General features: G+C 45.3%; 1 protein-coding gene across 1 annotated transcript in view; it reads left to right on the top strand.

Annotated features, from left to right (window-relative positions):
* Positions 1–15172, top strand: part of NDUFS4 (NADH:ubiquinone oxidoreductase subunit S4) — a 189252-nt gene that overhangs the window by 85330 nt on the left and 88750 nt on the right. The gene's annotated exons all lie outside the window — the stretch shown is intronic.

Genomic DNA, 15172 nt, shown 5'->3' with positions numbered 1-15172 from the left:
GATGGTGGGGAGGAGACCTTCTACCACTTAGGTTCTGATGGTTCTTAGGTTCTGATGGTTCAGTTACCTTTTCCTTATTAAATAAGAAACAAGATGGTCACACTGCCTCAACTTTCTTTTGGCCATTTACCTTCTCCAAGGAGGAGGGTTTCATCTTGTTTTGCTATAGGATGCTCACTTGTGGAGCAATCCATATTTTTTGTGTGAAGTGTTTAAATAATATAGAGAAGTGTACAGCCTTCTTCTATACAAATTTCGTAACTCTTAATTTCTCAATTTACAAAGTCAATAAACCATTCATCTTGGGATGTAATGAACCAAAAGGGAAGATGAGGAAGAACACATCTATATGATGATTTAATGGAATTGTATAACAGAGTAGCACAGAAAGTAACCTGACGTAATAGTTCTTCTGTGCGTTATTTTTATAATTACTGCGGCACAACCCTTTAATTAAGCAATCCTACTTTGATTGGTCTTTGTCCTTTCCCACAACTTGATCTTATTTGATAATGTGCTAAATGCATAATCTCTAGTCACTTCATGAAAAACAAACTAACAAAAAAAAACCTCTGAAAATCACTCCAAGGTGTCAGCCATTGGAGGTGTCACTTCTGTCAAACTGCCTGGTGTCCAGTGTAACTGGTCTCCTGCAGCAGAGCCGCCGGGGGTGGATTGCTGGAGGTGGGGATGGGTCTGTGTCTCTGCTTCTGCCAAGCTGCATGCAAGCTTGAAAGGCGGGCTTTCAATTCAGTACACGCATGCCATTGGACAATAGCAGGAGCAATGTATGCTGGGAAGTGAGTGAAAGGGGGAGTCCAGCTCCTGTAGTGCTGGCAGAATGTTATTGAATAGGACCCACTTGCTGAAGAAGAGTGGATGGAACATTAGAGAGCAGAGGGATTAGAGCAGTGGCTTTCTTCACACTTTGTGTGAAGGGCCGAGTAAGCTTTTAAGGTGACATATTCCCAGGATAAGCCATAAACATGTTGGAAGTCCAACTGCTCAAACCCGTGATCTTCAGAATGAACGAGCCATTTGGAAGGAGGGAATGGAAGCTTAGTACCTGTATTCTAGGGTTGTCACGAGCCCCGGAGGTGTGACCTGGCTAGATTGCATGGTTACCCGCTATCCGAGCAGTATGCTATTGATTGAGCTCATGTTTTATCTGTTGGCTCAGCGGTATCTCTCTCTGGTGTGATTGACACTCGACTCTTATGGATTCATCATTTGTTCTCCAGCTGAGAAGAAAGTTCCAAGAAAGCAAAAAAAAATCTGCTAAATGGATTCTAGGAAGAAGAGGCATTCCTAAAAATGACAATGTCATGAATAAAACATACACAGATTTGGAGATTTTTGTTGACAAGTAGAACGTATCCAATGTAATTTTTTCCAGGCAGCAGCTTCAAGAAAAAAAATAAATCCCATTATGTTCTTTCACTTGTTTACTTGCTCCCGCGCCGCCTGCAGTATTTAGCCCTCGCATTGATTCTCTTACTGCAGAAATGAGTTTAATACATTGAAGTTTGTGCTTCTCGACTGTTCAATCGAAGGCAGTTTTGACACTAAACCTAGAAAGCAGCAGGATACTGGCATCGGCAAACGTGAGCTAATGCTCAAATTGGGTTATTCTTCTACTGTGCAGCTGCCGGGGATTATACCGAAAGCTGTAACGTCGTGTTACATGGCAAAAAACGCCCCATTCCTGGACAACAGGCCTTTACTTGCATCATCACCTTGTGTTTTCAGATCATTGGTAGAAGGTATTGATCAGGAGAATAAGTAGGAAAAGTACATTTTAACCCCAAGTAAAGCTGTTGACATTGGGAGAAATACCGGCAATTTATTTTTTTAGTTGTCCGGTAAAAAGTTAGCACTTGTTACTCCTATTTTATTCCTGCTGCTTCCTTGGGTATTCAGTTTTTGGTTTTAATAGATGCGGAGCCTTTTTAATTGGTGCAAATTTTTATTGTTTCTACCAATGAGGTGTTGTACTCCTGATTCTTCGGGGGCGTAACTTTAAGCAGCTCTGTGTTATTACCCTGTGAAAAACTCCTGTTTGGAAAGACAAGAAAAATGATGCATCTTCTTACTTGATGCTATCTTTGAAACCATATGGCGGATTGAAGAAAACCAAAAAAAAGGAAAGCTTAATGGAGGAGCAAGAAAAAGGCAGAGTAGGAGGATTAAAAGAAAATGTAATCAAATACCCGGGGGAGCAGCGGGAATAAAATAAGAGCAAAAACTGTCCACGTTTTCCCTGTTGGTGCCTCTTTAGAAGCATAAGTTGAGTATGCAATAAACACTGGTATCTACACCTGCCTTCAGCTTTTATTCACTGATGCTATAGTAAAGGTGGCCATAGTCATTAGACAGAAGTAGGCTGGACAACTGTTGTAAGGGCGCATTCAGGCATCCGTACAAATCGGGCTGAGACTGATCCATAATGCACAGATGTCCGTGTGTCTCCTGACCTGAGTGTGACAGCCTCCTAGAAATATATGAAGTTGTCACGCTTGGGTGGGGAGACCCATGGTCAGGCCGTGCATTGTGGTCCCATCTCTGACCGATGTCTGAGTGCGCCCGAAGAGTGATCGTTCCACCGACACAATCTTACGCATTTTACTTCTAAACCTCTGTCATTGTTCTCGGCACTGCACAAAGGATGACCAATCTTTTTTGCGAATATTCAGAAGGAACGAACAATTATAGAATTTTAAGCACAATCCTCTTTTTCCTGAGACGATAACGGACTGTCGTCCAGGTACGGACTGGGGCTGAAATTCAGCCATGGAATTTGAAATCACACAGGCCCATGTTGTCTCCGTCCCCAAGCACCAGAACAATATTTCTAATGATACCTGTGGCCTACTGGGGTAAGTGACCCAATCAGCGACTTTGTGCTCTGTCTCAACTCTTATCAGTATGAGTGTCTTGAGAACACTGATTCTGCTAACAACGTAGCAGACAAGGCAGCCCACGACCAGATAGGCCCTTCTGGCATTTGCTAGATGGCCAGTCCGGCCCTGCTGTCGTCAGCTGTAACTGCTGTTCGTCGTTATATGTAGGGCCTACACCAGGTTTTGTGGGTTACACAATCTGTGGGACCCTCTTCCAATTAGTTTTCCTTTGAGGTAGTTGTGTAAAGGCTTTTTTTTAGCAGGAAGAAAAAAAATTCCACCATTTTATTTTTGGGTTTTATATAGCCTGTGTCTGCCTCGCTGTTGTTTAACCATATAAACATATTTGATATCACTATGTCCATAAAAGAACGGAATTATGAGGACCTTTCCCGGTGTAACAGGCCAGATTAACCCCCCCGCCCAGAATATACCCGGCGTTAAAGTGGCCTAGGCCAGATTATACCCCAGGTATATTCTGGCCTAGCCCAAACTATACCCCGGGGTATAAATTGGACTAGTCCAGTTTATACCCCTCCAGGTCAGAATATACCCCAGCTGCTATAGATCAGATTTTTCAGGCTTTTGAGAACCATTGAGTGATATAATCAATAACGGAGCCCCAGGCAGCACACAGGGGCCCCAGGCAGCACACAGGGGCCCCAGGCAGCACACAGGGGCCCAAGGCAGCACACAAGGGCCCCAGGCAGCACACAGGGGCCCCAGGCAGCACACAGGGGCGCCAGGAAGCCCACAGGGCTCCAGGCAGCAAACAGGGCTCCAGGCAGTGCAAAGGGGCCCAAGGCAGCGCACAGGGCCCCAGGCAGCACACGGGGCCCCAGGTAGCACACGGGGCCACCAGGCAGAGCACAGGGGCCCAGACAGAGCATGAGGGCCCCGGCAGCGCACGGGGGCCCCAGGCAGCGCACGGGGGCCCCAGGCAGCGCACGGGGGCCCCAGGCAGCGCACGGGGCCCCAGGCAGCACATGGGCTTCAGGGAGCGCACAGGGGCCCCAGGCAGCACCTGGGGCCCCAGGCAGCACACGGAGTGGTAGAGACCGTGCACAAGGGAGGGGGAAGAGACAGTGAACTTGGACCCAAGCAGCGCACAGGGGGGCAGAGACAGTGCAAAAGGGAGGGGGAAGTGACAGTGTGAAAGGGGGGAAGAGATAGCGCACAGGGTCCCTGTGCGCTGTCTATGCCCCCTGTGCGCTGTCTGGGATCCCATGTGCGCTGTTTGGGACCCCTTGTGTGATGTCTTTGGCCCCGTTCTTGTGTATATTAAAGATTAAAGCATATTAAAGATCAGATTTTTCACATTTATGAGAACCATTGAGTGATGTACTCAAGAACGAGGCCCCAGGCATCGCACAGGGGCCCCAGACATCGCACATCGCACAGGGGCCCTAGACATCTTAGGCTAGTTTCACATTTGCGCATGGCTGTGTACGCTCTTAGTGAAGCCCCGCCCACTGCCGCGACCGCCAGTTAAGCTCCGCCCAGGTACGCATGCGGCCTGCGTACCCTATCTTTATCATTGGGTACACAGGCCCTGCGGATGTCTGCGTTTGCGTCCGCATGCGTTGTTTAGACGATTCGGTGAACGCAAGAAAATCCAACTTGTTGCCTTCGCCGCGGGTTGCAGCACCGTCAAAAGAACGTGGGCGGAGCTTAACTGGCGGGGCACAGCAGTGGTCAAGGCTTCACTGAGAGCGTACGCATGCGCACGGCTGTACGCAAATGTGAAACTAGCCTTACAGGATTGGGTGATATACTCAAGAGCAGGGTCTCAGACAGCGTACAGGGGATATGCGCTCTATTTCCCCCCTTGCGCTCTATCTCTTACATCCTTGCTCACTGTCTCTGCCCCCCTGTGCGCTATCTGGGACCCCCTGTGGGCTGCCTGGTGTCCGTTGGGCTGCCTGGGGCCTTGTGTTCTGCCAGGTGCCCCGTGTGCTGCCTGGGGCCCTTCTGTGCTGCCTGTTGCCCTGTGCGCTGCCTGGGACCCCTGTCCTCTTCCTGGGGCCTCTCTGAGCTGCCTGGAGCTCCGTGTGCTGCCTGGAGCTCCGTGTGCTGCCTGGAGCTCCGTGTGCTGCCTGGGGCCTCGTGCGCTTCTTGGGACCTCGTGTGCTGCCTGAGGCCCTGTGCACTGCCTGGGGCCCTGTGGGCTGCCTGGGGTCCTGTGCACTGCCTGGTGCCCCGTACGCTGTTTGGGGCCCCATGCACTTCCTGGGGCCCCTCTGTGCTGCCTGGGGCCCTTCTGTGCTGCCTGTTGCCCTGTGCGCTGCCTGAAGCCCCTGTGGGCTGCCTGGGGTCCTGTGCGCTGCCTGGGGCCCCGTACGCTGTTTGGGGCACCGTGCACTTCCTGTGGCCCCTGTGCTCTTCCTGGGGTCCCTCTGTGCTGCCTGGGGCCCCTCTGTGCTGCCTGTTGCCCCTCTGTGCTGCCTGTTGCCCTGTGCGCTGCCTGGGGCCCCTGTGAGCTGCCTGGGGTCCTGTGCACTGCCTGGGGCACCGTGCGCTGTTTGGGGCTCCGTGCGCTGCCTGGGGCCCCTGTGTACTGCCTGGGGCCCCTGTGTACTGCCTGGGGCCCCTGTGTACTGCCTGGGGCCATGTGCGCTGCCTGGGGCCCTGTGTTCTGCCAGGGGCCCCGTGTGCTGCTGCCTGAGGCCCCTGTGTGCTGCCTGGGGCCCTGTGTGCTGCCTGGAGCCCTGTGGGCTGCCTGGGGCCTTGTGCGCTGCCTTGGGCCCTGTGCACTGCCTGGGGCCCCGTTTGCTGCCTGGGGCTCCTTTATTGATTATATCGCTCAATGGTTCTCAAAAGCCTGAAAAATCTGATCTACAGTAGCTGGGGTATGTTCTGACCTGGAGGGGTATAAACTGGACTAGGCCACTTTAATCCCGGGTATATTCTGGGTTGGGGGGTTAATCTGGCCTGTTACACCGGCGCCCGCGCACTGCAGTACTTTGCTCTGCCCTCAACAGGTCAGACAAAGTACGCCTGCGCTGGAGCCGCAGCGTGAATACAAGAAGAGGACGTCATCGTAAGAAGATGGGAGGCCAGGACCGCGACGCCCATCGGACCGGAACACACCGGGACCGCCCCTGGGTGAGTATAATCTAACCTCTTTTTCTCATCTTTTTGGATACATCGGGGGCTTATCTACAGGATTACAGAATGCTGTAGATAAGCCCCTGATGCCGGTGGGCTTAGCTCATATACAATTTTTGGGGTGACAGATTGCCTTTACGGTCAAAATAGGCTGGGTCATGAAGGGGTTAACCGCCCCATGGACACCAAAATAGTTACAGATCTCACAACACAATTTTTTTTCCCAAAGTAATTGAAGAAACCTATGCAATTTGGGCATCACCGTATTCATAGTGACCTGGAGAGTCATATTGCCAGCAGAGATGAGCGAATTTGATCGGGTTTCTGCTTATTCGGCAAGCTATAGCACTTACCAAATAAGCTGCAGAGTGAACCTGTATACCTGGAGCGCTCCGTCTGATCAGCCGTCCGCTTCCACAGCTGCATTTGCAATACTTTCTTGTGGCATGTCACATGAAATACATTTAAGTTTGTGGGTGCAATTGAAAAAATGAAAAAATGTGGAAAAGTTCAAGTACGATTCTCTCAAGGCAGTGTGTGTGTATATATAATATGTATGTGTGTGTGTATATGTATATATATAGAGAGAGAGAGTGTATGTATGTGTGTATATATATATATATATATATATAGATAGATAGATAGATAGATAGAGATATATATATATATATAGATAGATAGATAGAGATATACATATATATATACATATATATATATATACATATATATATATATATATATATATATATATATATATATATATATATATATATATATATATATATATATATATATATATATATATATATATATATAAATTTATTATTTATATAGCCCCATTAATTCCATGGTGCTGTACATGAGGAGGGGTTACATGCAGAGTTATATCATTTACAGTACACAAATTTACGATGACAGACTGGTACAGAGGGGGAGGGACCCTGATTTTTATATATATATATATATATATATATATATATATATATATATATATATATATATATATTATTTATTAAGGTCCAGAAATATTTTGACAGTGACTCAAGTTTATAAATTTTAGATGTTTACCAAAACATATTCAGGATATAGTTACCATATATGCTGGAGTATAAGCCGAGATTTTCAGCCCATTTTTTGGGGCTGAAAGTCCCCCTCACGGCTTATACTCAAGTCATACCCAGGGGTCGGCAGGGGAGGGGGAGCGGGGGCTGTCTAATTATGCTCACCTGCTCCTGGCGAGGTCCCTGCAGGTCCCTGGCGCCCCAGCTTCTTCCTGTACTGAGCGGTCACCTGGTACCGCTCATTACAGTAATGAATATGCTGCTCCACCTCCCATAGAGGTGGAGCCCCATATTCACTACTGTAATGAACGGTAACGGTGACCGCTCAGTACAGGAAGAAGCTGCAGCTCCGGGGAGCCAGGGACCTGCACAGCGCCAGGAGCAGGTGAGTATAACGGGGAGGGGGAGCGCAGCGCTGCGCTATATTCACCTGCTCCTCGTTCCGGGCGCCGCTCCGTCTTCAGCGTCTTCTGCAGTGACGCTCAGGTCAGAGGGCACGGTGACGTTGTTAGTGCGCGCCCTCTGCCTGAACGTCAGTGCAGAAGACGCTGAAGATGGAGCGGCGCCGGAACGAAGTCAGGTGAATATTGAAAGTGCCGGGGGCCTGAGCGACTGAGAGGTGAGTATGTTTTTTTTTATTTTTTTATCGCAGCAACAGCAAATGGGGCAAGTGTCTGTGTGCAGCATCTTATGGGGCCATAATTAATGTTTGTGCAGCACTATATGGGGCAAGTGTCTGTATGGGGCCATAATTAACGTTTGTGCAGCATTATATGGGGCGAGTGTCTGTATGGAGCATCTTATTGGGCCATAATCAACGTTTGTGCAGCACTCTATGGGGCAAATATCTTTATGGAGCATCTTATGGAGCCATAATTAACGTTTGTGCAGCACTATATTGGGCAAATGTGTCTATGGAGCATCTTATGGGGCCATTATTAACCTCTATGCAGGATTATATGGGGCATATTTTAATATGGAGCATCTTATGGGGCCATCATAAACTTTATGGAGCATTATATGGGGCTCCTGATTCAATATGGATATTCAAAAACACTTACCCTACTGATGTCTCAATTAATTTTACTTTTATTGGTATCCATTTTTACTTTTGACATTTACCGGTAGCTGCTGCATTTTCCACCCTAGGCTTATACTCGAGTCATTAAGTTTTCCCAGTTTTTTGTGGCAAAATTAGGGGGGTCGGCTTATACTCGTATATACGGTATATAATCAATATGGTCTTAATGTGCAGACTCTCAGCTTTACTTTGAGGGTGTTCATATCCTAATTGGAGTAAGGGATTAGGAATTACAGCTCTTTAACCTCTTCACGACCAGAGGTATTTTTGGTTTTTCATTTCCATTTTTTGCTCCCCTTCTTCCCAGAGCCATAACTTTTTTTGGTCAATATGCCCATGTGAGGGCTTGTTTTTTGCGGGATGAGTTGTACTTTTGAACGACACCATTGGTTTTAACATATTGTGTACTGGAAAACAGGAAAAAAAAATCCAAGTGTGGTGAAATTGCAATAATAAGTGCAATCCCACAGTTGTTTGGGTTTTTTTTACCATGTTCACGAAATGCTAAAACCGACCTGCTATTATGATTCTCTAGGTCATTTCGAGTTCATAGACACCAAACATGTCTAGGTTCTTGTTTTATCTAAGTGGTGAAAAAAAAATCCAAAGTTTACCTATAGCGTCTCAATTTTTCGTGATCTCGGTTGGGTGAGGGCTTATTTTTTGCGTGCCGAGCTGACGTTTTTAATGATACAATTTTGATGATCAGATCGCCTGTATGTAGCAGAATTGCTCACTTGCTATGAGCGCCGACCACCGGACGGCTCTTATAGCAATCCGACAGTGACAACCATAGACGTCTGCTGGATGGAGACCTCTGGTTGTCATGCCAACACATCGGTGACCCACGATCATGTGACAGGGTCACCAATGGGCCGTATTTAAGGCGCTCTTGCCGGAAGCTCACGTTAAATGCCATTGTTAGAGGCACATGTCAGCTGTTCAAAACAGCTGACATGTGCCAGAAAAGATGTGAGGTCAGCGCTGGAGCCCACATCAACTTCGGCGTACCTTAACACCTGATGTCGGAAAAGGGTTGATATGTTCCAGGTGTGGCATCTGTATTTGGAAGCTGTTGCTGTGAACCCACATACAGTCAGCTCTCATTGGAAGAGAAACAGACCTACATTTGGCTAATAAAAAAATGAAATCCATCCAAGAGATAGCAGAGATGTTAAAAGTGGGCAAATCATTGGTACATTCTGAAAAAAAAATCTCACTAGTGAGTTTGGGGACTCCAAATAGGTCTGGATGTCCACAGAAGAGAACAGTGTTGGATGAGCACAGAATCCTTTCCATGGTGAAGACAAACCCCAGACAGAAGCAGCCGGATGAATTCTGAAGGGTACAGGGTGAGACTTTCTGCTCAGATTCAACCAAGTGCAGCAAGGTTCGATGGTGCGTCACAGGACAGATGGACAATGACCAAAAGCATACTGCAAAAGCAACCTGGGAGTTGTGGAATACTTTTCAACAGCCAAGTGAATCACCAGATCTCAACACCATCGAGCCGCATTTCATATGCTCAAGACAACCCCTATTGGCAGAAAGACTCGCTAACAAGCAACAACTGAAGACCGCTACAGTAAAGGCTGGCAAAGCATCACACAAGAAGAAACCCAGCGTTTGGTGACGTCCATGGCTTCCAGACTTCAGGCAGTGATTACGTGCTAAAGATTCTCTACAAACTATTAAAAATGAACATTTTATTGTAAAGTTAAGGAGTCCAATTACTATTCAGTCTCTGAAATGAGGATATTTTCTATAAAAATGTTTGCAATGTTTAAGCGTTTCACAAAATATTTTTATTTCACTCTTTTTAATTAAACCTGAAGGTTTACACTTCATTTCCATTTCAGTTGTTTCATTTTTTTAATCCAAAATAGTGACCTACAGAACATGAAGATTTGGTCACTGTCCAAATATTTCTGGACCTAACACTATTTAATCTATATATGTATGTATATACAATAATTTTAAATTACATTAAAATTAGGCTTTTTTACTACAAAAACAATGTATTTGAATATCTGAACAAGTACAAATTTACAGCTCTTAAATCACATCTACAATAAAAAAGGTGGGCCAGGTATGGCTTGGTGTTCAATGGTTTACATCAGCTCACGCACATCTACAGGACTGACTTTGGGCCAAGCGTTCCTGTGCTCACCGGTCTGGATCGTGCACCATGTGGGTGGCACACTTACGAAGAGTGGTGACTTTTAACTGGTTGATATCTCTGGGAAATTCAGTTCTAATTTCCAAGCTTTGTAGTAGAAGGGTCAGGTCACACCATTCTTTGTCCTTGACCATCGTAATTGTAGTTCTGGGTAAATATACTTTTCTGTGTTCTAATTTTTGCTAATTACGTAGAACGTATACCCTTGGACAAGGCTAAGATTCCCCAGCGTCAGAAACCATTCAGTAGATGTCCTTCATTGCCTACACATGACCTCTGCAAACTATGTTGGATGTTGAGCCGACAGACTTAAAGCTTCAGTTGAGTTAAAATAATGTTTTTACATGAGCGTTAGCTAGAGGAGGAATATTTCTCAATTTAGGGAAAGGAAATCTACAAATTAGAAACATGCTGACAGATAAGGAAATAGATTTGAGACAGTCTGACCTTGATCAAGTTGACACAGCTCACGTTTCATGCAAGGCATGTCCTGTATTGCTGCGAGGAAAAGAGAATAGGTATTGATGAAGGTATGGCGTATATTTTTACACTCACACTTTGATCAGAAAAAAAGGCAAAAATACTTGACTGCTTGTCTTAAAAAAACTGAAGTCGTTCAAGGAATTTGGATACACGTCAATGTGATGTGATGCCTCTCAGGACCAGGCTTGGGGGCTTTATTCCTGTGTCAGGAAGCATTCTTTACAGTGCACTTATTAACGGGATGGCTTCTTTATGAAAAACTATACCTTGGTAAAAAGTTCTAGGCCATAAGAACTTTCTTGTGCCTTTTCACTCCTGATAGCCCACTACATAAGTAGCTGGTTCATTTTTATAGACAAAATTTGGATATAAAGTTTTTTAAATTGTTCATTGAATTATTTTATTTTTTGTTACAATTGATCTTTAGAACGTGTAGATATTTTTTCCTTTTCTGAAAAATAAATTTGCCCTTATGAAATCCTCATTCAAGCTGCCACAGTGCATCTGTATTGCAAGACCTGGACACCTTTCAGCTTAAGGTGATCTGTCGTCAGGATTTCACCTCCCAAACTATATGCATGTCTAGCTCTTTCAAAGAGAAGTCCAGCAATACCTTTACAGCCATTGTGTTCCTCCATTTCCTATAAATGATATGCAAAAGAGTTATTTGTAAATCCAAACCTCGTCAGTCCAGCTCTATTCCCCACCCAGCACCACCCCTTCCTGCTTGACTGACTGACTAACCTTCATGTGGCCGTGCCAGTTGGGGAATAGTGCTGGAGTGACAGAGGCTTAAGATCTACAAATAGTTTTTCAACCTTATTTACATATCAATTCAAATGTTGATTTCCCAAGAATAGAAGAACGTATAAAGGTATTGCTGGTCTTGTGTATGAAGGACCTACAAGCACAAATAAATAGTTTGGGAGGTTAAATTCTGCTGACAGGTCCCCTTTAATATTGAAATTACATAGTTGATGAGCTACAAGCTGGTAAGACACTTTCAAATCATTGTATTACACAGCCAGCATCTGACGATAATTGCAGCTGTTTACCCATTAAATGCTGCTGTCAGTCACTGATGGCAAAATTTAGACCACATGATTCTGCCCTGTTGTCTGTTCCAGCCACCCTTTGCCTGGAAGCTGTTAACCTGCTAAAGGCACCCATGCCTCCCATGCTGATTCTCCTATGATGTGCAGCCATAGACTGGGCAACATTGGAGACTTTTTTGTGTATAGTGCAAGAAAAGTTGCATTGACCTCAAGTATGCAATATACACTGCTCAAAAAAATAAAGGTACCACCAAAATACCGCATGTTGGATATCACTGAATGAAATATTCCAGTTGCAAATCTTTATTACATAGTGTAATGCGTTGAGAACAATAAAATATAAAAATGATCAATGGAAATCAAAACTAATTTCCCTGGGAGGTCTGAATTTGGAATGATAATCAAAGTGGAAAATCAAATTACAGGATGACCCAAGTTCAGTGGAAACACCTCAAGACAAGGAATTGATGCTCAGTAGTGTGTGTGGCCTCCACGTGCACTGTATGACATCCCTACAACACCTTGCAATGCTCCTCATGAGGCGGCAGGTGTTCTCCTGAGGGATCTCCTCCCAGACCTGAATTAAAGCATCTATCATCAGTCTATGGTGCAACGTGGAGTTGGCGCATGGAATGAGGCATGATGTCCCATATGATCTCAGTTGGATTCGGGTCTGGGGAACGGGCAGGACAGTCCATGGCATCAACACCTTCATCATGCAGGAACTGCTGACAAACTTCAGCCACATACGGCCTAGCATTGTCATGCATCATTAGGAACCCAAGGCCCACTGCACCAGCATATGGTCTCACAATGGCTCTGAGTATCTCATTCTGGTACTTCATGGCACTCGGGGAACCTCTGGCTAGCACATGAAGGGTTGTGTGGCCCTTCAAAGAAATGCCTCCCCACATTACTGATCCACTGCCAATCCGGTCATGCTGGAGGATGTTGCAGGCAGCAGACTGTTCTCCATGGTGTCTCCAGATGTCTGTCACGTGCTCAGTGTGAATCTGCTCTCATCCGTGTAGAGCGCATGATGTCCATGTCGAATCTGGCAATTTTGGTGTTCTCTGCAAATGCCAATCTCCCTGCACGTTGGGCTGTAAGATCAACACCTACTTGTGGACGTCGGTCCCTTATACCACCCTCATGGAGTGTTTCTGACAGTTTGAGCAGACACATGGATGTTAGTGTAGAAATAATTAGAACGGAGCCACATATAAGTCCTCAAGCGGACAGAAAAAACTCCACCACAATACATATATAATCCGACAAAGGAGTTTGCACAACTGCCATATAAAGTATAAAATATATTAATATTTATTTAGTTAACATCATAATATACAAAGGGTACAAATGTTTAATAGCACAAAAAGTTAATGTCCAAATAACTATATGAAAGACCGATACAGGTAACAGGCACCACATAGCACACCAATAGTAAAAGACTGGAGGTCACAGGTTCAACATATCAAGTAATTTAAGAGCATGTATATCCAGCAAGTCCTATGGACCTTCTACTAGCAATAAGTCAATAACCATATAGAGGACTGGACCTCACCCATACTCAGTCGTGGTGTGTATGCAGCAGCACCAGCCCCTACGCGCGTTTCGCGTAGGCTTCTTCGGGGGGCTGTACTGCGTGTGTCATGAACAAGGTTTTTATAAGGCCATCGCACCTGAAATAGATCGCCGGACTTAATGAACGGCGCATGCGCCAGTGACGTCGGTGCCGGAAATCAGCATCACCGCTCGGCCGTCCGAGCAGGGCGAGAAGCCAGGGAGCCATAACCATGGCAACCCTGACTCTCACGCCCGACCCAATGGACACCGGCGGCGATGCGCCGTCACTACAGCGTCACGGTCATGCGCACAAGTCCCAGCGAGGAGGAACCTAAGAGCGGGGGTAGGTAACTAAAGTGCACAATGAAAACAGCGTATTCAACAGTTCTAAAGTGCAGAGTGCTGTGCAAGATATAAGAATATACAGGTACATGTGTGACACATAACCTATCGACATCAAATCGTACAGACATGAAAATCCATAAAACACAATTAATTAGTGACAACAATATACAGTGTTAAATAACATCAAAAAAGGTGAAAACAAAAGTCCATACGTAAAAGGTATCACAAAGTGAATATATAAGAGAATAGTTCTTGCAGTATTCATTCAGGATGTGAATAAGGAATGTGAGTCCCACTTTCGGTCCCTCGTATTAAGGTGCGATGAACGTCAATAACTGTGGTATTTTCATCATATATAACTAGAAATACAATAAAATAACAAGAACAATAAATAAAAAATAAAAACACACGAGGACATTAAAATCTAAGTCCAGAGACTAAATATCATGATATTAAAGGAAAGAGGCAAAGCTATTCTGCTCATTAAGTCCAAAGGGAGTCATAGTGTTCAGGACATTAATCCATCTGCATTCTCGCTGGCATAACATGCGTTTTGTATCCCCGCCTCTAATACCGGCGTGAATCTTATCAATACCCAGCACTTTTAACTCATAAGGATTGCATTTATGTTTTTCTCTGAAGTGTCTGGGGATTGTTTTTAGGTTTTTAATCTCTTTCTCGTCCTTTGCAGCTATGATTTCTCTCACGTGCTCACGTGTGCGTACACGTAGCTCCCTGGATGTGAGCCCTATGTAAATAAGGTCACACGTACATCTGGCATAGTATATAACATATGTACTCTTACATGAGATAAATTCCTTAATTTTAAACTCCCGTCCCCCATCTGAGGATATAAATGAGGTGGCACGCTGATGGTTTCTGCACGCCATGCAATCCATGCACGGGAAAAAGCCAATCCTTGGTTTCCTACCCCCTACAATCTCGAGGGGTCTTGCCACATAGTGGCTTCTGACAAGTATATCGCGCAAATTGTGACTGCGCCTAGCCGTCATCAGTGGATTTTTTGATAGATGCTGATTCAGAACAGGGTCTGTTTTTAAGACGGGCCAATGCTTAGATAATATTCTCCTTATATCTTCCCAATTTGCATTGGAGGTAGTAATGAATCTAGTGCCTCCTTGTTGTATATTTTTACCCATCTTTTTGTTTTCAGACAAAAAATGGCAATGATCCTGAGATAGTAAGGAGGTCCTGTTGGTACATTTAGCCCTCCTGTATCCTTTTTTGATACATCTTTTACTGTATCCACGTTCACTGAATCTCTCCCCAAGGTCCACAGCCTGACGCTCAAAAGCCTCATCAGAAGTGCAAATTCTCCTCATCCGGAGAAATTGGCCCACAGGCACAGCTCTGACAGTTGAGCTTAGGTGTGC

Source organism: Ranitomeya variabilis, chromosome 1 (genome assembly GCF_051348905.1).
Source record: "Ranitomeya variabilis isolate aRanVar5 chromosome 1, aRanVar5.hap1, whole genome shotgun sequence".
NCBI classification, from domain to species: domain Eukaryota; kingdom Metazoa; phylum Chordata; class Amphibia; order Anura; family Dendrobatidae; genus Ranitomeya; species Ranitomeya variabilis.
The sequence above is the reverse complement of the archived record's forward strand: the minus strand, read 5'-3'. Positions and strand labels throughout refer to the sequence as shown.